Here is a 21,337-nt window from a genome sequence, read left to right as displayed (position 1 = left end):
TTATTGTATGAGATGATCATGTTTTGTAACCGAAGTTATCGGCAACTGGCAGGAGCCATATGGTTGTCGCTTTATTGTATGAAATGCAAACGCCCTGTAATTGCTTTACTTTATCACTAAGCGATAGCGATAGTCGTAGAAGCAATAGTTGGCGAGACGACAACGATGCTACGATGAAGATCAAGGTGTCGCACCGGCGACGATGGTGATCATGACGGTGCTTCGGAGATGGAGATCACAAGCACAAGATGATGATGGCCATATCATATCACTTATATTGATTGCATGTGATGTTTATCCTTTATGCATCTTATCTTGCTTTGATTGACGATAGCATTTTAAGATGATCTCTCACTAAAATTATCAAGAAGTGTTCTCCCTAAGTATGCACCGTTGCCAAAGTTTGTCGTGCCCAGACACCACGTGATGATCGGGTGTGATAAGCTCTACGTCCATCTACAACGGGTGCAAGCCAGTTTTGCACATGTAGAATACTCAGGTTAAACTTGACGAGCCTAGCATATGCAGATATGGCCTCGGAACACGGAGACCGAAAGGTCGAGCGTGAATCATATAGTAGATATGATCAACATAGTGATGTTCACCATTGAAAACTACTCCATCTCACGTGATGATCGGTTATGGTTTAGTTGATTTGGATCACGTGATCACTTAGATGACTAGAGAGATGTCTGTCTAAGTGGGAGTTCTTAAGTAATATGATTAATTGAACTTAAATTTATCATGAACTTAGTACCTGATAGTATTTTGCTTGTCTATGTTTGTTTGTAGATAGATGGCTCGTGCTGTTGTTCCGTTGAATTTTAATGCGTTCCTTGAGAAAGCAAAGTTGAAAGATGATGGTAGCAATTACACGGACTGGGTCCGTAACATGAGGATTATCCTCATTGCTGCACAGAAAAGTTACGTCCTGGAAGCACCGCTGGGTGCCAGGCCTGCTGCTGATGCAACTGACGATGTTAAGAACGTCTAGCAGAGCAAAGCTGATGACTACTCTATAGTTCAGTGTGCCATGCTTTACGGCTTAGAACCGGGTCTTCAACGACGTTTTGAACGTTATGGAGCATATGAGATGTTCCAGGAGTTGAAGTTAATATTCCAAGCAAATGCCCGGATTGAGAGATATGAAGTCTCCAATAAGTTCTACAACTGCAAGATGGAGGAGAATAGTTCTGTCAGTGAACATATACTCAAAATGTCTGGGTATAATAATCACTTGATTCAACTGGGAGTTAATCTTCCAGATGATAGCGTCATTGATAGAATTCTCCAATCACTACCGCCAAGCTACAAGAGCTTTGTGATGAACTATAATATGCAAGGGATGAACAAGACTATTTCCAAGCTCTTCGCAATGCTAAAAGCTGCGGAGGTAGAAATCAAGAAGGAGCATCAAGTGTTGATGGTCAACAAGACCACTAGTTTCAAGAAAAAGGGCAAAGGGAAGAAGAAGGGGAATTTCAAGAAGAACAGCAAGCAAGTTGCTGCTCAAGAGAAGAAACCCAAGTCTGGACCTAAGCCTGAAACTGAGTGCCTCTACAGCAAGCAGACTGGTCACTGGAAGCGGAACTGCCCCAAGTATTTGGCGGATAAGAAGGATGGCAAAGTGAACAAAGGTATATGTGATATACATGTTATTTATGTGTACCTAACTAGAGCTCGTAGTAGCACCTGGGTATTTGATACTGGTTCTGTTGCTAATATTTGCAACTCGAAACAGGGACTATGGAATAAGCGAGCACTGGCCAAGGACGAGGTGACGATGCGCGTGGGAAACGGTTCCAAAGTCGATGTGATCGCGGTCGGCACGCTACCTCTACATCTACCTTCGGGATTAGTTTTAGACCTGAATAATTGTTATTTGGTGCCAGCGTTGAGCATGAACATTATATCTGGATCTTGTTTGATGCGAGACGGTTATTCATTTAAATCAGAGAATAATGGTTGTTCTATTTATATGAGTAATATCTTTTATGGTCATGCACCCTTGAAGAGTGGTCTATTTTTATTAAATCTCGATAGTAGTGATACACATATTCATAGTGTTGAAACCAAAAGATGCAGAGTTAATAATGATAGTGCAACTTATTTGTGGCACTGCCGTTTGGGTCATATCGGTGTAAAGCGCATGAAGAAACTCCATACTAATGGACTTTTGGAATAATTTGATTATGAATCACTTGGTACTTGCGAACCGTGCCTTATGGGCAAGATGACTAAAACGCCGTTCTGCGGAACTATGGAGCGAGCAACTGATTTGTTGGAAATCATACATACTGATGTTTATGGCCCAATGAATGTCGAGGCTCGTGGCGGGTATCATTATTTTCTCACCTTCACAGATGATTTGAGCAGATATGGGTATATCTACTTGATGAAACACAAGTCTGAAACATTTGAAAAGTTCAAAGAATTTCAGAGTGAAGTGGAAAATCATCGTAACAAGAAAATAAAGTTTCTATGATCTGATCGTGGAGGAGAGTATTTGAGTTATGAGTTTGGCCTACACTTGAAACAATGTGGAATAGTTTCGCAACTCACGCCACCTGGAACACCACAACGAAATGGTGTGTCCGAACGTCGTAATCGTACTTTACTTGATATGGTGCGATCTATGATGTCTCTTACTGATTTACCGCTATCGTTTTGGGGTTATGCTTTAGAGACGGCCGCATTCACGTTAAATAGGGAACCATCAAAATCCGTTGAGACGACGCCTTATGAACTGTGGTTTGGCAAGAAACCAAAGTTGTCGTTTCTTAAAGTTTGGGGCTGTGATGCTTATGTGAAGAAACTTCAACCAGATAAGCTCGAACCTAAATCGGAGAAATGTGTCTTCATAGGATACCCAAAAAGAGACTATTGGGTACACCTTCTATCACAGATCCGAAGGCAAGATATTCGTTGCTAAGAATGGATCCTTTCTAGAGAAGGAGTTTCTCTCGAAAGATGTGAGTGGGAGGAAAGTAGAACTTGATGAGATAACTGTATCTACTCCCTTATTGGAAAGTAGTTCATCACGAGAACCAGTTCCTGTGACAACTACACCAATTAGTGAGGAAGTTAATGATAATGATCATGAAACTTCAGATCAAGTTTCTACTGAACCTCGTAGGTCTACCAGAGTAAGATCCGCACCAGAGTGGTAAGGTAATCCTATTCTGGAAGTCATGTTACTTGACCATGATGAACCTACGAACTATGAGGAAGCGATGATGAGCGCGGATTCCGCAAAATGGCTAGAAGCCATGAAATCTGAGATGGGATCCATGTATGAAAACAAAGTATGGACTTTGGTTGACTTGCCCAATGATCGGCAAGCCATTGAGAATAAATGGATCTTTAAGAAGAAGACTGACGCTGATGGCAATATAACTGTCTATAAAGCTCGACTTGTTGCAAAAGGTTTTCGACAAGTTCAAGGGGTTGACTACGATGAGACTTTCTCACCCGTAGCGATGCTTAAGTCCGTCCGAATCATGTTAGCTACTGCTGCATTTCATGATTATGAAATTTGGCAAATGGATGTCAAGACTGCATTCTTGAATGGATTTCTAGAAGAAGAGTTGTATATGATGCAGCCGGAAGGTTTTGTTGATCCAAAAGGTGCTGACAAAGTGTGCAAGCTCCAGCGTTCCATTTATGGACTGGTGCAAGCATCTCGGAGTTGGAATAAACGCTTTGACAGTGTGATCAAAGCATATGGTTTTATACAGACTTTTGGAGAAGCCTGTATTTACAAGAAAGTGAGTGGGAGCTCTGTAGCATTTCTAATTTTATATGTAGATGACATATTATTAATTGGAAATGATATAGAATTTCTGGATAGCATAAAAGGATACTTGAATAAAAGTTTTTCAATGAAAGACCTCGGTGAAGCTGCTTACATATTGGGCATCAAGATCTATAGAGATAGATCAAGACGCTTAATAGGACTTTCACAAAGCACATACCTTGACAAAATTTTGAAAAAGTTCAAAATGGATCAGGCAAAGAAAGGATTCTTGCCTGTGCTACAAGATGTGAAGTTGAGTCAAACTCAATGCCCGACCACAGTAGAAGATAGAGAGAAAACGAAAAATGTTCCCTATGCTTCAGCCATAGGCTCTATCATGTATGCAATGCTGTGTACCAGACCTGACGTATGCTTAGCAATAAGATTGGCAGGAAGGTACCAAAGTAATCCAGGAGTGGATCACTGGACAGCGGTCAAGAACATCCTGAAATACCTGAAAAGGACTAAGGATATGTTTCTCGTATATGGAGGTGACAAATAGCTAGTCGTAAACAGTTACATCGATGCAAGCTTTGACACTGATCTGGACGATTCTAAATCGCAAACCGGATATGTGTTTTTATTAAACGGTGGAGCTGTAAGTTGGTGCAGTTCTAAACAAAGCGTCGTAGCGGGATCTACATGTGAAGCGGAGTACATAGCTGCTTCGGAAGCAGCAAATGAAGGAGTCTGGATGAAGGAGTTCATTTCCGATCTAGGTGTCATACCTAGTGCATCGGGACCAATGAAGATCTTCTGTGACAATACTGGTGCAATTGCCTTGGCAAAGGAATCCAGATTTCACAAGAGGACCAAGCACATCAAGAGACGCTTCAATTCCATTCGGGACCAAGTCCAAGTGGGAGACATAGAGATTTGCAAGATACATACGGATCTAAATGTTGCAGACCTGTTGACTAAGCCTCTCTCACGAGCAAAACATGATCAGCACCAAGACTCCATGGGTGTTAGAATCATTACTATGTAATCTAGATTATTGACTCTAGTGCAAGTGGGAGACTGAAGGAAATATGCCCTAGAGGCAATAATAAAGTTATTATTTATTTCCTCATATCATGATAAATGTTTATTATTCATGCTAGAATTGTATTAACCGGAAACATGATACACGTGTGAATACATAGACAAATATAAAGTCACTAGTATGCCTCTACTTGACTAGCTCATTAATCAAAGATGGTTATGTTTCCTAACCATAGACATGTGTTGTCATTTGACTAATGGGATCACATCATTAGGAGAATGATGTGATTGACATGACCCATTCTGTTAGCCTAGCACTTGATCGTTTAGTATGTTGCTATTGCTTTCTTCATGACTTATACAAAGTTCCTGCAACTATGAGATTGTGCAACTCACGTTTAGCGGAAGAACACTTTGTGTGCTACCAAATGTCACAACGTAACTGGGTGATTATAAAGGTTCTCTACAGGTGTTTCCGAAGGTACATGTTGGGTTGGCATAATTCGAGATTAGGTTTTGTCACTTCGATTGTCGGAGAGGTATCTCTGGGCCCTCTCGGTAATACTCATCACCTAAGCCTTGCAAGCATTGTAACTAATGAGTTAGTTATAAGATAATGTGTTACAGAACGAGTAAAGAGACTTGCCGGTAACGAGATTGAACTAGGTATTGGATACCGATGATCAAATCTCAGGCAAGTAACATACCGATGACAAAGGGAACAACGTATATTGTTATGCGGTTTGACCGATAAAGATCTTCGTAGAATATGTAGGAACCAATATGGGCATCCAGGTTCCGCTATTGGTTATTGACCGAGAATAGTTCTAGGTCATGTCTACATAGTTCTCGAACCCGTAGGGTCCGCACGCTTAACGTTACGATGACAGTTTTATTATGAGTTTACAAGTTTTGATGTACCGAAGTTTGTTCGGAGTCCCGGATGTGATCACGGACATGACGAGGAGTCTCGAAATGGTCGAGACATAAAGATTGATATATTGGACGACTATATTCGGACACCGGAAGTGTTCTGGGTGATTTCGGAGAAAACCGGAGTGCCGGAGGGTTACCGGAACCCCCCCGGAGAGTTAATGGGCCACATGGGCCTTGGTGGGAATAGAGAGGGGCGGCCAGAAAGGGCCGCGCGCCCCCTATCCCTCTGGTCCGAGTTGGACTAGGAGGGGGGGGGCGGCGCCCCCCCTCTTTCCTTCCCCTCCTCTCCCCCTTCCTTCCCCTCCTAGTAGGAGTAGGAAAGGAGGAGTCCTACTCCTACTAGGAGGAGGACTCCTCCTCCTGGCGCGCCCAACAAGGGCCGGCTGGCCTCCCCCCTCCCTCCTTTATATACGGGGGCAGGGGGCACCCCATAAACAGACAAGTTGATCTACGGATCGTTCCTTAGCCGTGTGCGGTGCCCCCTCCACCATATTCCACCTCGGTCATATCGTCGCGAAGTTTAGGCGAAGCGCTGTGCCGGTAGAACACCATCATCGTCACCACGCCGTCATGCTGACGGAACTCATCCCCGAAGCTTTGCTGGATCGGAGCCCGGGGATCGTCATCGAGCTGAACGTGTGCTGAACTCGGAGGTGCCGTACGTTCGGTGCTTGGATCGGTCGGATCGTGAAGACGTACGACTACATCAACCGCGTTGTCATAACGCTTCCACTTACGGTCTACGAGGGTACATGGACGAACACTCTCCCCTCTCGTTGCTATGCATCACCATGATCTTGCGTGTGCGTAGGAAAATTTTGAAATTACTACGTTTCCCAACAAGTTGATCCACAACTACTATGTCAGCTATATAATCCTGCAAAGCAGTATGACAATGAATGCTCAAGTCATCAAAATGGAAGCGGTGGAAGTTGCATGGCAATATATCTTGGAATGGCTATGGAAAGGCCATAATAGGTAGGTATGGTGGCTATTTTGAGGAAGATATAATAAGGCTTATGTGTGATAGAGCGTATCATATCACGGGGTTTGGATGCACCACCGAAGTCTCCACCACGTCTCAAGGTGAGAAAGGGCTGTGCATGGTACTATAGAGGCTAGCAAATTGCGGAAAGGTAAGAGTGCGTATAATCCATGGACTCACATTAGTCATAAAGAACTCATATACTTATTGCAAAAGTTTATTAGCCCTCAAAGAAAAGTACTACTACGCATGCCCCTAGGGGTATAGATTGGTAGGGAAAGACCATCGCTCGTCCCCGACCGCCACTCATAAGGAAGACAATCAATAATAAATCATGCTCCAACTTCATAGCATAACGAGAGACTATACGTGCATGCTTCGGGAATCACAAACCTTAACACCAATATTCCTACTAACCGCAATTGTTTACTAGTACCTCCCATACATTATCATCTCTATATCCAAAACTATTGCAAGGAATCAAACATATCATATTCAGTGATCCATAAGTTTTATGTAGGATTTCATGACTAACCATGCAATTGACCATTTCCTGTTGACTCTCTAAATAGGTATAAGTGAAGCATGAGAGTTTAATTATTTCTACAAAAGATCATGCTCTAATAAATATAAGTGAAGCAAGAGATTTTAATTCTTTCTACAAAAGATCATGCTCTAATAAATATAAGTGAAGCAAAAGAGCATTCTACAAACAACAGTTTTCTATGTGAAGAGAAACATGCAATCCAAACTTCAAATGATATAAGTGAAGCACATGATGCATTCTATAAAGCCATACTCAAAAGATATAAGTGAAGTGCAATGAGAATTATATAAATTACCATGGCCTATCTCACACCAGCATGGTGCATAAAAGAAGAGTTAAAACTAAATGCAAAAGACGCTCCAAGATTTGCACATATCACATGAACGAAACAAAGATGAAAACAAACCGATACTTGTTGAAGAAATATGGGATGCCTTACGGGGCATCCCCAAGCTTAGACGCTTGAGTATCCTTGAATATTTACATGGGGTGCCTTGGGAATCCCCAAGCTTGAGCTCTTGCCTCTCCTCCTTCTTCTCATATAGAGACCTCCTCGATCTTTGATCACTTCATCAACACAAAACTCAACAGAAAGCTCGGTAAGATCCGTTAGTATAATAAAGCAAATCACTACTCTAAGTACTGTTAAATACCAATTCATATTTTGTTTTTGCATTGTAGCTACTGTAATATAACTTTTCCATGGCTCATACCACCTATAAAAATCGATAGTTTCATCAAAACAAGCAAAACAATGCATCAAAAACAGAATTTGTCTTAAACAGGATAGTATGTAGCAATCTGAACATCTACCATACTTCTAGTACTCTGAAAATGCTTTCTCACAGGGAGTCGAGGAAGGATGGATATGTTGGCTCCAGGGTTGCTTTCTCGCAGGGAGTCGAGGAAGGATCTCTGGGCGTTAATACTACAACGTGCTCGTTAGTTATAATATGCTATTCTATACTCTTCTGAATGCTGCAAGATGATTGAAGATGCTAGTCTTTGATAGGCTAGACCTTCCCCTCTATTCTGGCATTCTGCAGTTCAGTCCACAGATACATCCCTTCCTTTGATACCAATGCATACTTAGTATAGATCTGATGCTTGTGAGTACTTTGGATGAGTACTCACGTTTGCTTTGCTACCCCCTTTCCCACTTCTTCTTTCTTTCCGGTTGTTGCAACCAGTTGGTGGATCCTAGGAACCAGATGCTACCCCCGTCGACTACTACTACTACCCGGAGGGTGCCTACTACTACATGGAGGCTGACAACGACCATGAGTAGTTAGGAGGTCCCAGGCTGGAGGCCTTGCCTCTTCAATCGTTGTTGCTTTTGTGTTTGCCTTCTTAAGGCATCCTTGTTCAATCTTATGTCTGTACTCAGATATTGTTGCTTCCGCCGACTCTTGTGTATCGAGCTTATGTATTCGAGCCCTCGAGGCCCCTGGCTAGTAATATGAAGCTTGTATGACTTCCATTTGTATTTAGAGTTGTGTTGTGATATCTTCTCGTGAGTCCCTGATCTTGATCATACACATTTGCGTGTATGATTAGTGTATGATTGAATCGGGGGCGTCACAAGTTGGTATCAGAGCCGACTGCCTGTAGGAACCCCCCTTTCCAACTCCTTGGCCGAAGTTGAGTCTAGTCATTGAAAAACTTTTACTAACATGGTTGTGTGGCTTACGGGCCCACGTCGCCATTAGGTGGTGTTAGGATCTTTTTTCCTCGTCTATACTCTGGGACTCTAATCTCTCTTACATTAGGGTTAAATGATTTTGTAACTCTATAGTAGGTTCTCATGATCACATCCACCCAGAGATTTGAATTATGCCTTTCTTGAATTGAGGGCCAAGTTCTGCTTCACAATATTCACTGACCGCAGGATCCTCTTATCGTGGGCATCCTGCATCTTCACTTGCGAATCCCTAGCTCCAATGGTTATCTTCGATGATGATGTAGCTTTTGCTATGTCCCATTGTAGTAGCCCTCCATCGCATGCATGCGTGCCGCCTGGTATGTCTAGGATGTTTCTCTTGTCCGAACTCATACGAACAACGTGTAATCGGCCCCATATATGTATCGGTATGTCTTCAATGACTACTGCTTTGTACATACTGCGCCTTTGTTCACTATTCAACTTACACCATGAATGACTCCATACACTTTATCCACCCATTGATAAACTACCCCCTATTGCATTTAAGCAGGATGGTTAGAACCACCGGTTGTGGCCGTGGTGGCGACAATCCACCACCAGCCGAATACATGGACGAAATGATACAATAGTTAAGCTGAATCACCAGTTAGGGAAAGTGTAATGGCTCAGGTTTCTGTGTCCCAATATGAATCAGCAACCGACCCCAGTGACTCTGCAAGACTTTGCGCGTCTCAACCCTGTAATCTACCATAACTTGACTCAGCCCCTTGATGCTGATGACTGGCTCCGTGACATCACTTTTGAGTTGGAGTCTGTTGATGTAACAACTGCCGACTATGTCACCTTTGCGACTTACTACCTGAAAGGTCTCGCTGCTCAATGGTGGGATAGGCATAGGCATTCCTTACCTGTTGGAACCACCATAACTTGGACAAAATTCCAAGCTACAGTCCGTGGGCCAATGTCGAACCACCATGGTTAGTCACAATGTCCCCGTTAAAATTGAAGGGCTGGAATTCCATGTTTTCTCTGTTGTTTTGAAGTCCTCCAGATATCGACCTCATTCCAGGAATGGAATGGTGGAAAACACATCCCGCTTCTATCATTTGCTCCACTAAAACCGTCCATCTACGACATCCTTCAAATGAGATAGTAAGCTACCATGCTCATCTTGTTCGAAATGTCGAAGCACGAATTATTCCTTGAATGCGTTAAACGCTTCTCCTCTAGGGAGAATTGAAAATGCTCCAGTCATTTGTGAATTCCAGAATGTCTTTCCAAAAGAACTACCCAGTCCATGACCTTGAACTTGCTGCAGTTAAGTGATACGTCTGCAACGTATCTATAATTTTTGATTCTTCCATGCTATTATATCCATCTGGGATGTTTTATATGCATTTATATGCTATTTTATATGATTTTTGGGACTAACCTATTAACCTAGAGCCCAGTGCCAGTTTCTGTTTTTTCCTTGTTTTTGAGTTTTACAGAAAAGGAATATCAAACGGAGTCCAATTGACCTGAAAATTTACGGAGATTATTTTTGGACCAGAAGAAGCCCACAGAGCATCAGAGATGGACCAGAAGAGTCCCAAGTCAACCACGAGGGTGGAGGGCGCACCCTACCCCCCTAGGCGTGCCCCTACCTCGTGGCTGACTAGGGGACCCCCTGACTTGTTCCCAACGCCAACACCTCTTATATATCCCCAAACTTCCAGAACAGAACCTGGATCAGGAGTTCCGCCGCCGCAAGTCTCTATAGCCACCAAAAACCAATCGGGACCCTGTTCCGGCACCCTGCCAGAGGGAGGAACCATCATCGGTGGCCATCTTCATCATCCCGATGCTCTCCATGACAAGGAGAGAGTAGTTCACCCTCGGGGCTGAGGGTATGTACCAGTAGCTATGTGTTTGATTGATGACCCACAAGTATAGGGGATCTATCGTAGTCCTTTCGGTAAGTAAGAGTGTCGAACCCAGTGAGGAGCAGAAGGAAATGACAAGCGGTTTTCAGTAAGGTATTCTCTGCAAGCACTGAAATTGTAGGTAACCGATAGTTTTGTGATAAGATAATTTGTAACGGGTAACAAGCAATGAAAGTAAATAAGGTGTAGCAAGGTTGCCCAATCCTTTTTTTAGAAAAGGACAAGCCTGGACAAATTCTTATAATGAGAAAAGTGCTCCCGAGGACACATGGGAATTATCGTCAAGCTAGTTTTCATCACGCTCATATGATTCGCGTTCGGTACTTTGATAATTTGATATGTGGGTGGACCGGTGCTTGGGTACTGCCCTTTCTTGGACAAGCATCCCACTTATGATTAACCCCTATTGCAAGCATCCGCAACTACAAAAGAAGTATTAAGGTAAACCTAACCATAGCATGAAACTAGTGGATCCAAATCAGCCCCTTACGAAGCAACACATAAACTAGGGTTTAAGTTTCTGTCACTCTAGCAACCCATCATCTACTTATTACTTCCCAATGCCTTCCTCTAGGCCCAAATAATGGTGAAGTGTCATGCAGTCGATGTTCACATAACACCACTAGAGGAGAGACAACATACATCTCATCAAAATATCGAACGAATACCAAATTCACATGACTACTAATAGCAAGACTTCACCCATGTCCTCAGGAACAAACGTAACTACGCACAAAGCATATTCATGTTCATGATTAGAGGGGTATTAATATTCATTAAGGATCTGAACATACGATCTTCCACCAAGTAAACCAATTAGCATCAACTACAAGGAGTAATCAACACCACTAGCAACCCACATGTACCAATTTGTGGTTTTGATACAAGATTGGATACAAGAGATGAACTAGGGTTTTGAGAGGAGATGGTGCTGGTGAAGATGTTGATGGAGATTGACCCCCTCACGATGAGAGGATCGTTGGTGATGACGATGGTGATGATTTCCCCCTCCTGGAGGGAAGTATCCCCGGCAGAACAGCTCCGCCGGAGCCCTAGATTGATTCCGCCAAGGTTCCGCCTCGTGGCGGCGGAGTTTCGTCCCGTAAGCTTGCTTCTCCTTTTTTCCAGGGTAAAAGCCGTCATATAGCAGAAGATGGGCACCGGAGGTCCACCAAAGGGCCCAAGAGACAAGAGGGCGTGCCCAGTAGGGGGGGCTCCCCACCCTCCTGGCCAGGGTGTGGGCCCCCTCTGGTACTTTCTTTGCTCAATAATTCTTATTAATTCCAAAAATGACTTCCGTGGAGCTTCAGGATTTTTGGAGCTGTGCAGAATAGGTTTCCAATATGTGCTCCTTTTCCAGCCAGAATTCCCGCTGCCAACATTCTCCCTCTTCATGATAAACCTTGTAAAATAAGAGAGAATAGCCATAAGTATTGTGACATAACATGAAATAACAGCCCAAAATGCAATAAATATTGATATAAAAGCATGATGCAAAATGGACGTATCAACTTCCCCAAGCTTAGACCTTGCTTGTCCTCAAGCGGAAGCCGAAATTGAAAAATATGTCCACATGTTTAGAGATAGAGGTGTCGATAAAAATAAAATACGGACATGAGGGCATCATGATCATTCTTATAACAGCAACATATATAGACTTTGTCATATGACTTCTTATGCTCAAGTAACAAACTATTCACAATGTCAAGTATGGTTCAGAAACTTCATTGAGAACTAACAAACTATAATCTCAGTCATTGAAGCAATTGCAATTTATCATAACATCATATAGAGTCAAGAATAGAGCTTTTCAGCAAGTCCACATACTCAGCTATCATATAGTCTTCTACAATTGCTAACACTCACACAATACTTATGGTTATGGAATTTTAATCAGACACTGAGAAAGATAGGGGCTTATAATTTCGCCTCCCAACGTATTCACCTTTGGGTGATGTCAACAATAATAATTCATGCTAACTTACATCAAGTTGGATATATATATCAGGATCTTTCCAACACGAGGTGCTTGCCAAAGGATAAAATGAAAAAGGTAAAGGTGAGGTCACCTTGACTCTTGCATAATGTAAAAGACATAAAGTAAAAGATAGGCCCTTCGCAGAGGGAAGCAGAGGTTGTCATGTGCTTTTAGGGTTGGATGCACAAAATCTTAATGCAAAAGAATGCCACTTTATATTGCCACTTGTGATATGAACCTTTATTATGCAGTCCGTCACTTTTACTACTTTCATATCACACGATCGTATAAAGCTTATTTTCTCCGCTAATAAGTCATACATATTTAGAGAGCAATTTTTATTGCTTGCAACATGACAACTTGAAGGATCTTACTCAATCCATAGGTAGGTATGGTGGACTCTCATGGTAAAACTGGGTTTAAGGATATTTGGAAGCACAAGTAGTATCTCTACTTGGTGCAAGGAATTTGGCTAGCATAAGGGGGAAAAGCAAGCTCAGCATGTTGGACGATCCATGCCAATATACTTTAACTAACATGTGAGAAAACATAACCCATTACGTTGTCTTCCTTGTCCAACATCAACTCTTTAGCATGTCATACTTTAATGAGTGCTCACAATTATACAAGATGTCCAAGATAGTATATTTATATGTGAAAACCTCTCTTTCTTTATTACTTCCTATTAATTGCAACGATGACCAAAACTAGGTTTGTCAACTCTCAACAACTTTTAAGCCTCATACTCTTTATATGTGAAGTCATTACTATCCATAAGGTTAATATGAACTCTTTTATTTCTTTTTATTTTTTCTATTTTCTCAAGATCATAGCAAGATATGAAAGCCCTTGACTCAACACTAATCTTTATTATATAACTCACAGACTCGATTACATAAAGGGATCACAAAGCAAAACTCAAAACTAATTGATACCAAAGCTTTATTCTACTAGATCAAGATATTACTAAAATGATCGAACTAAGTAAAACGGTAAAGATAGGAGTGTGATGGTGATATGACACCGGGGCACCTCCCCCAAGCTTGGCAGTTGCCAAGGGGAGTGCCCATACCCATGTGATTATGTCCTCAGAGGTGATGAAGGTGGTGATGATGATGGTGGATAATCGCACATCGAGCGTAAAAGCTACTCCAACTTGCGGATAATGCCCTTGAGTCCGACGATATGATCCTTCAACAAAATATTTTCCTGTGTGAGATACTTGTTTTGTATGCGAGCTAACTCAATCATCTTGAAAGCTTCAATCTCAGTTGGAGTAAAGAGGTTAGGTAGAGGTTGAGGGATGTCTTCTTCTTCTGCCGCCGGAGCTTGATCCTCCATGGCCTTCTTGATCCCTTCATCCTTGTTTATCTCCTCCGGTTCTTCTCTTTTCAGCTCTATTTTCAATAGCCAAGCATCCTTGTCTTCATTGTTGGAGGAGGGTGACGTCATGATGCTCTAAATCTGTCAGAAAAAGAGCTCGAAACGGAAACAGTGGATATTTGCGTGATACGGTGGTCAAAACCTTCGGGAGATTATATAATGAATTTTTACCGACCAAAAGAAGCAACGTGCAAGAAAACGGAGTCCGGGAGGCACACGAGGTGCCCACGAGATAGGGGGGTGCGCCCAGTAAGGGTGGGCGCGCCCTCCACCCTCGTGGAGGCCTCGTGTCCTTCCCGGATTACTTCTTACTTTCCCAAATTCTTAAATATTCCAAAACGGAGAAAACTTGCCATTAGAACTGTTTTGGAGTCGGTTTACTTACCGTACCACCTACCTATTCCTTTTCGGAGTCTGAAACATTCTGGAAAGTGTCCCTTATGTATTCCTCCAGGGTTACGGTTTCAATAATATTAATTTCAACATTTATAGGATTACCTGAGATATAATGTTTGATTCTTTGACCGTTCACCACCCTTGGACTAGTGCCCTCGAAGTTTTTGATTTTTATGGCACCAGAGTGATAGACCTCCTCGATAACGTAATGACCTTCCCACTTAGAGAGAAGTTTTCCTGCAAACAATCTTAAATGAGAGTTGAATAGCAACACATAATCACCTACATTAAATTCTCGCTTTTGTATCCTTTTGTCATGCCATCTTTTAACTTTTTCTTTGAACAGCTTGGCATTCTCATATGCTTGGGTTCTCCATTCATCAAGTGAGCTAATATCAAATAACCTCTTCTCACCGGCAAGTTTGAAGTCATAGTTGATATCTTTAATAGCCCAATATGACTTATGTTCAAGTTCGAGAGGTAAGTGACATGCTTTTCCATAAACCATCTTATACGGAAACATACCCATAGGATTTTTATATGCAGTTCTATTGGCCCATAATGCATCATCAAGTTTCTTGGACCAATTCTTTCTAGATCTATTGACAGTCTTTTGCAAAAATTAACTTGAGCTCTCTATTACTCAATTCTACTTGACCACTAGACTGTGGGTGATAAGGGGATGCAATTCTATGATTAACATCATACTTAGCAAGCATTTTACGAAAATCACCATGAATAAAATGTGAACCACCATCAGTCATGAGATATCTATGGACTCCAAACCTTGTAAAAATAACTTCTTTAAGCATCTTAATAGAAGTGTTATGATCAACACTACTAGTTGGAATCGCTTCTACCCACTTAGTAACGTAATCAACAACAACTAAAATATGTGTGTATCCATTAGAGGCAGGAAAAGGTCCCATATAATCAAAGCCCCAAACATCAAATGGTTCAATAACAAGAGAATAATTCATAGGCATTTATTGACGTCTACTAATATTACCTATTCTTTGACACTCATCACAAGAAAAGACAAACTTACGAGCATCTTTATAGAGAGTAGGCCAAAAAAACCCGGATTGCAATACCTTATGTGCAGTTCTGTCTCCAGCGTGGTGTTCTCCATATGGTTCGGAGTGACAATTGCGTAGGATCTGTTCCTATTCATGCTCAGGTACACAACGTCTAATAACACCATCTACTCCTTCTTTATAAAGGTGTGGGTCATCCCAGAAGTAATGTCTTAAATCATAGAAGAACTTTTTATTTTGCTGGTATGTGAAACTAGGTGGTATAAATTTAGCAACAATGTAATTAGCATAATCATCATACCGTGGAGCAGTACGAGAAGCATTAATGACCGCTATTTGTTCATTAGGAAAGCTATCATCAATAGGTAGTGGGTCATCAAGAACATTCTCTAACCTAGACAAGTTGTCTGCAATGGGGTTCTCAGCTCCCTTTCTATTAATAATATGCAAATCAAATTCTTGGAGCAAGAGGACCCATCTAATAAGTCTAGGCTTAGCATCTTTCTTTTCCATAAGATATTTAATAGCAGCATGATCAGTGTGAATAGTAACTTTAGAATCAACAATATAAGGTCTGAACTTATCACAAGCAAATACAACTGCTAAGAATTATTTTTCAGTAGTAGCATAATTTCTCTGGGCAGTGTCTAGAGTTTTACTAGCATACTGGATAATATTTAATTTCTTATCAACTCTTCGCCCTAGAATAGCACCTACAACATAATCACTAGCACCACACATAATTTCAAAGGGTAAATTCCAATCAGGTGGCTGAACAATAGGTGAAGTGATCAAAGCTTTCTTAAGTATTTCAAATGCTTCTACACAATCATCATCAAAGACAAAAGGAATATCTTTTTGCCATAAATTAGTCAGAGGCCTAGAGATTTTTAGAAAAGTCCTTAATGAACCTCCTATAAAAACCGGCATGACCAAGGAAACTTCTTACACCTTTAATGTCCCTGGGACATGGCATGTTGTAACACCCCAAAATTTAACCATGATTTATTAATTAAAAATTTTCCATGGTAAATTAAATTTTTATTTCTTGATTTATCTTTTGATCTCAGAACTACTCTTTTCTTTGTTATTGTGGAGTTTTTACCCCAAGTGAAAACTTTCCAAAAATATTGTTGGACTTGTATACCCTCTCAAGAAACATTTCTTTTATCAGTGGAATTATTTATATGATTATTTTCCCTGAGCTTTATTTCTTTTAAAAATGATTTTTCATAAGATTTAGAGCCTCCTTTGCACTACAACCCTTTCACATACTCCTTTAAAAATTCCACTAAAATTTGGGGATGTCAGTAGATGCATATAATTCATTTTTATGCAAAAACCCATGAGTGTTCTTTGAAAAATTTGAGCAAATCATCCTCTTTTGCTCTCTGGCCCAGTTGGATGTTTTCTACTGCAATTCTATTTTATTTTACTCTAGTTCCCATGATCTTTCTTCTACTTATAAACCACCCTACAAAACCCTTAAGTCCAGGAGATTGGACCCATTGAAATATTTTTGGCCCATGCAATGATAGCCTTTAGTTTCTGTCCAGATTTGGTTTTCTCAAAAACTTGTACTAGCAAGTTTCTGGTCTTGCCAAACTAACCTTGCCACCATTACCTACATCTAAAGAGACTAGGATCTGGAGTTTTTGGACACCCCAAGAGATGCCTAGATGCCCTTGGCTTTCTATCGAACACTTTGTGTGCATGGCCAGATTTGGCATGATTTTTAGTCTGCTTTGTGAACTTGATCCTATGACCCAACAAACTTGTCCACTAAGCCCCTAGATGACTCTAAACCAGACCTGTTAACTGCCAGCCTCGCTCAAGCCCTCTAGCACATGATGACATTGTGTCGAGCACCTGGCGTGCATGATCTTGGTGCACCCAGAGCGCACGTTTTGCACGCGCATGCACCGAGCGGCCGCGTCTCGCTGCCGCCTCCCCGCGCCCGTTCTGGTCCCTCCCCACGCACAACCAGCACGCCCCGACTCCTCCCTCGTCGCAAAGCCGCCCTGGCCCCTCCTGGCGCCCTACAGTACCACCACCGCAAGCCGCCACTACCGCCCGGTCGGCCCCTGCCATGGACGGCGCCGCCCAAGCCATACGCCTGCGCCAGCTGCCCTCTGGAGCAGCTTGAGCTCATCCGCGAGCCCATCTTCTAGCGCCCGTCGCCGCCACGTCGCCCAACAAGCTATAGAATGGTAGTTCGCCGTTCTTATCCATGGACGCCGTCGAAACCAACCTTGGCTGCCTATAAAAGGACCCCCCGAGCTCCTCTAAACCCCCAGGCCACCTCAGGCCATTCCTCTAATGCTCCCATAGCCGACAGTCGATGGGGAGAGGCCTTCTTCCTCGTCCCCGGCCAGTTCGGCCGCCGCCACCCTCCGCCCCCGTTCGTCGCAAGCAGAGCCCCCCCGTCCATCCAGTGCCACCACCCTCTTCCCCTCGACCATGCGGAGCCGCCGAGCCTCCCAGCTTTGACGGGGAGCCACCTTAGCTCGAAGCCCCAATCCTCCCGAAGCCACCGTCCGCCGCAGAGCTCGCCGCCGACGACTCCCTTCGCCCCCGCCAGCCGTTCGACCACCGGGAGGACCGGCCTGGACCAGCGGATCCATCCCCGCCCTCAGAATCCTGAGAGGAGCCACCGTTCGTCGATGGCGATCGCCGGAGCCGCGTCTCTGCTCGGCCAGAGGAGAAAAGGGGCGCGGCGATTGGTCAAACCTGACCAGTGGGCCCAAGGGACCCACTGTCAGTGACCCTGAGCCGGTCCACGCTGGCATAAGTGAAGGCGCAATCCCAGAGTACGCTTTCCCCCATGAACCATTTGTTTTTTCTGTTACTTTTTTTATTAAAAACAGAATTTGACTAAACTTTGACTGGCTACATCTTTTTAAATATAAGTCCAAATGATTTGATTCTTTTTCTGTTGTTTCTCAAATTCTGTCTAGTTTATATTCATATTTATTTGAAAATTTTCCAAACAAATTTTTTGTACTGTTTTGAAACTATGTGTTAATTTAAATTTTCTCAAAATAGGATTTTGAAGAAGGAAGCAACTTTCAAAAAAATGCACCCCACTTGCATACTCTTGAAGGCAAGCATTTTGAACCCTGGCATAATATTGTTCGGAAGTCGCCAGCTTGGAGTCGGCATATCTTGGAGTCGGCCCTGGGACTCGGCCTGAGGGGCGCGGCCTGCCCCGATGTCTTGAATGTCCTGGGGCTCGGGTTAGCCTACCCGTGGCCCATTAATCCGACACCCAATGCTATATAAAAAGCCACCTCGTGACCTTGCCAAGTATCCCTCACCTTGTACACAACTCTCACAGCCATTTCTTTGCCATGCCGAGCCCTAGTATTTATCTGAGAACTCCAGATGCAACCCCAGGTAGCTTTGTCAAAATATTGTGGGACTTTACCTGCAGTACCATGAGTGCTATCCATCCACCCCAGTACGAGTTGCTCAAAGCAAGGACCACCCCATCCACCTCGAAATATTGGGTAGTGGTGCACATCCCTCCCACAAACCCAAACCAAGACCCAACGGAAGTCTCCTTTGTGGGGAAATCTATGTCGACTCCGCAAATGGCCATAGAAGCTGTTGCGTACGAAGCGCTTGTTCGCCTTCGATTTGCGGTGCCCTATGCCAGCGAACGGGGATATTATTACTTCCCGAGTCGTGCAGCACCCGGAGAAGTAGCATCTTTTCCCGGTGGACGAATCGAGAGAGACCCAGTACTGGCCAACCTGGCTCAGTATGTCATCGCTCAAGAGCGTTTGACCCAATGAGTAATGGGTTATCTCCAGAGCCTCACAGATTTAAATCCTCAGATCGCCATCGGCAGACCACTGAGGCCCGACCATGAGAGACACGTTCATCGACTAGTCAATCTGCTTCCCCCGATAGAAGAAGAGTGTGCCCCAATCCCAGAGACATTTTCTCAGGACCCTGTCCATTTACCGTTGTCGTTGTAGGTGCCACTGCTATGTTCATTGTCTCAGCAATTATTTGTGTGTTGCAACTTATGCGTGGTATCCTAAAATTTGTACGATGAATTAAATATTTTTAGTTTAAAGTAATGTGAGTAGTTTTTACTGCGGTCAATTTTTTTATTAACCATTTACACTCTCGGTAAATTCTGAAGTGAGATTTTTTTCCTGAGTTGTTGCAGCGTATATCTCTTCACGACATAGATTTTTATTCCCGCAACACCACGACAACAGACACACAACCACAACCACTCGACCACGTGCACTAATTGCAAATCCACGTGCACATTTTGCACCTAACAGAGCAGCCCTTAGAAAATCTCGAGGACGAGATTTTTTTATTAAGGGGGGTAGTGTTGTAACACCCCAAAATTTAACCATGATTTATTAATTAAAAATTTTCCATGGTAAATTAAATTTTTATTTCTTGATTTATCTTTTGATCTCAGAACTACTCTTTTCTTTGTTATTGTGGAGTTTTTACCCCAAGTGAAAACTTTCCAAAAATATTGTTGGACTTGTATACCCTCTCAAGAAACATTTCTTTTATCAGTGGAATTATTTATATGATTATTTTCCCTGAGCTTTATTTCTTTTAAAAATGATTTTTCATAAGATTTAGAGCCTCCTTTGCACTACAACCCTTTCAAATACTCCTTTAAAAATTCCACCAAAATTTGGTGATGTCAGTAGATGCATATAATTCATTTTTATGCAAAAACCCATGAGTGTTCTTTGAAAAATTTGAGCAAATCATCCTCTTTTTCTCTCTGGCCTAGTTGGGTGTTTTCTACTGCAATTCTATTTTATTTTACTCTAGTGCCCATGATCTTTCTTCTACTTATAAACCACCCTACAAAACCCTTAAGTCCAGGAGATTGGACCCATTGAAATATTTTTGGCCCATGCAATGATAGCCTTTAGTTTCTGTCCAGATTTGGTTTTCTCAAAAACTTGCACTAGCAAGTTTCTGGTCTTGCCAAACTAACCTTGACACCATTACCTACATCTAAAGAGACTAGGATCTGGAGTTTTTGGCCACCCCAAGAGATGCCTAGATGCCCTTGGCTTTCTGTCGAACACTTTGTGTGCATGGCCAGATTTGGCATGATTTTTAGTCTGCTTTGTGAACTTGATCCTCTGACCCAACAAACTTGTCCACTAAGCCCCTAGATGACTCTAACCCAGACCTGTTAACTGCTAGCCTCGCTCAAGCCCTCTAGCACACGATGGCATTGCGTCGAGCACCTGGCATGCGTGCTCTGGGCGCGCCCAGAGCGCACGTTTTGCACGCGCATGCACCGAGCCGCCGCGTCTCGCTGCCAGCTCCCCGTGCCTGTTCTGGTCCCTCCCCATGCACAGCCAGCATGCCCCGACTCCTCCCTCGTTGCGGAGCCGCCCTGGCCTCTCCTGGCGCCCTACAACACCACCACCGCAAGCCGCCACTGCCGCCTGGCTGGCCCCTGGCATGGACGGCGCCGCCCAAGCCATACGCGTGCGCTAGCTGCCCTCTAGAGCAGCTCGAGCTCATCCGCGAGCCCGTCTGCTAGTGCCCGTCGCCGCCACGTCGCCCTACAAGCTACAGAATGGCGGTTCGCTGTTCTTATCCACGGCCGCCGTTGGAACCGACCTTGGCCACCTATAAAAGGACCCCTCGAGATCCTCCAAACCCCTAGGCCACCTCAGGCCATTCCTTTGATGCTCCCATA

Source organism: Triticum dicoccoides, chromosome 1B (genome assembly GCF_002162155.2).
Source record: "Triticum dicoccoides isolate Atlit2015 ecotype Zavitan chromosome 1B, WEW_v2.0, whole genome shotgun sequence".
Taxonomy (NCBI): domain Eukaryota; kingdom Viridiplantae; phylum Streptophyta; class Magnoliopsida; order Poales; family Poaceae; genus Triticum; species Triticum dicoccoides.
The sequence above is the reverse complement of the archived record's forward strand: the minus strand, read 5'-3'. Positions refer to the sequence as shown.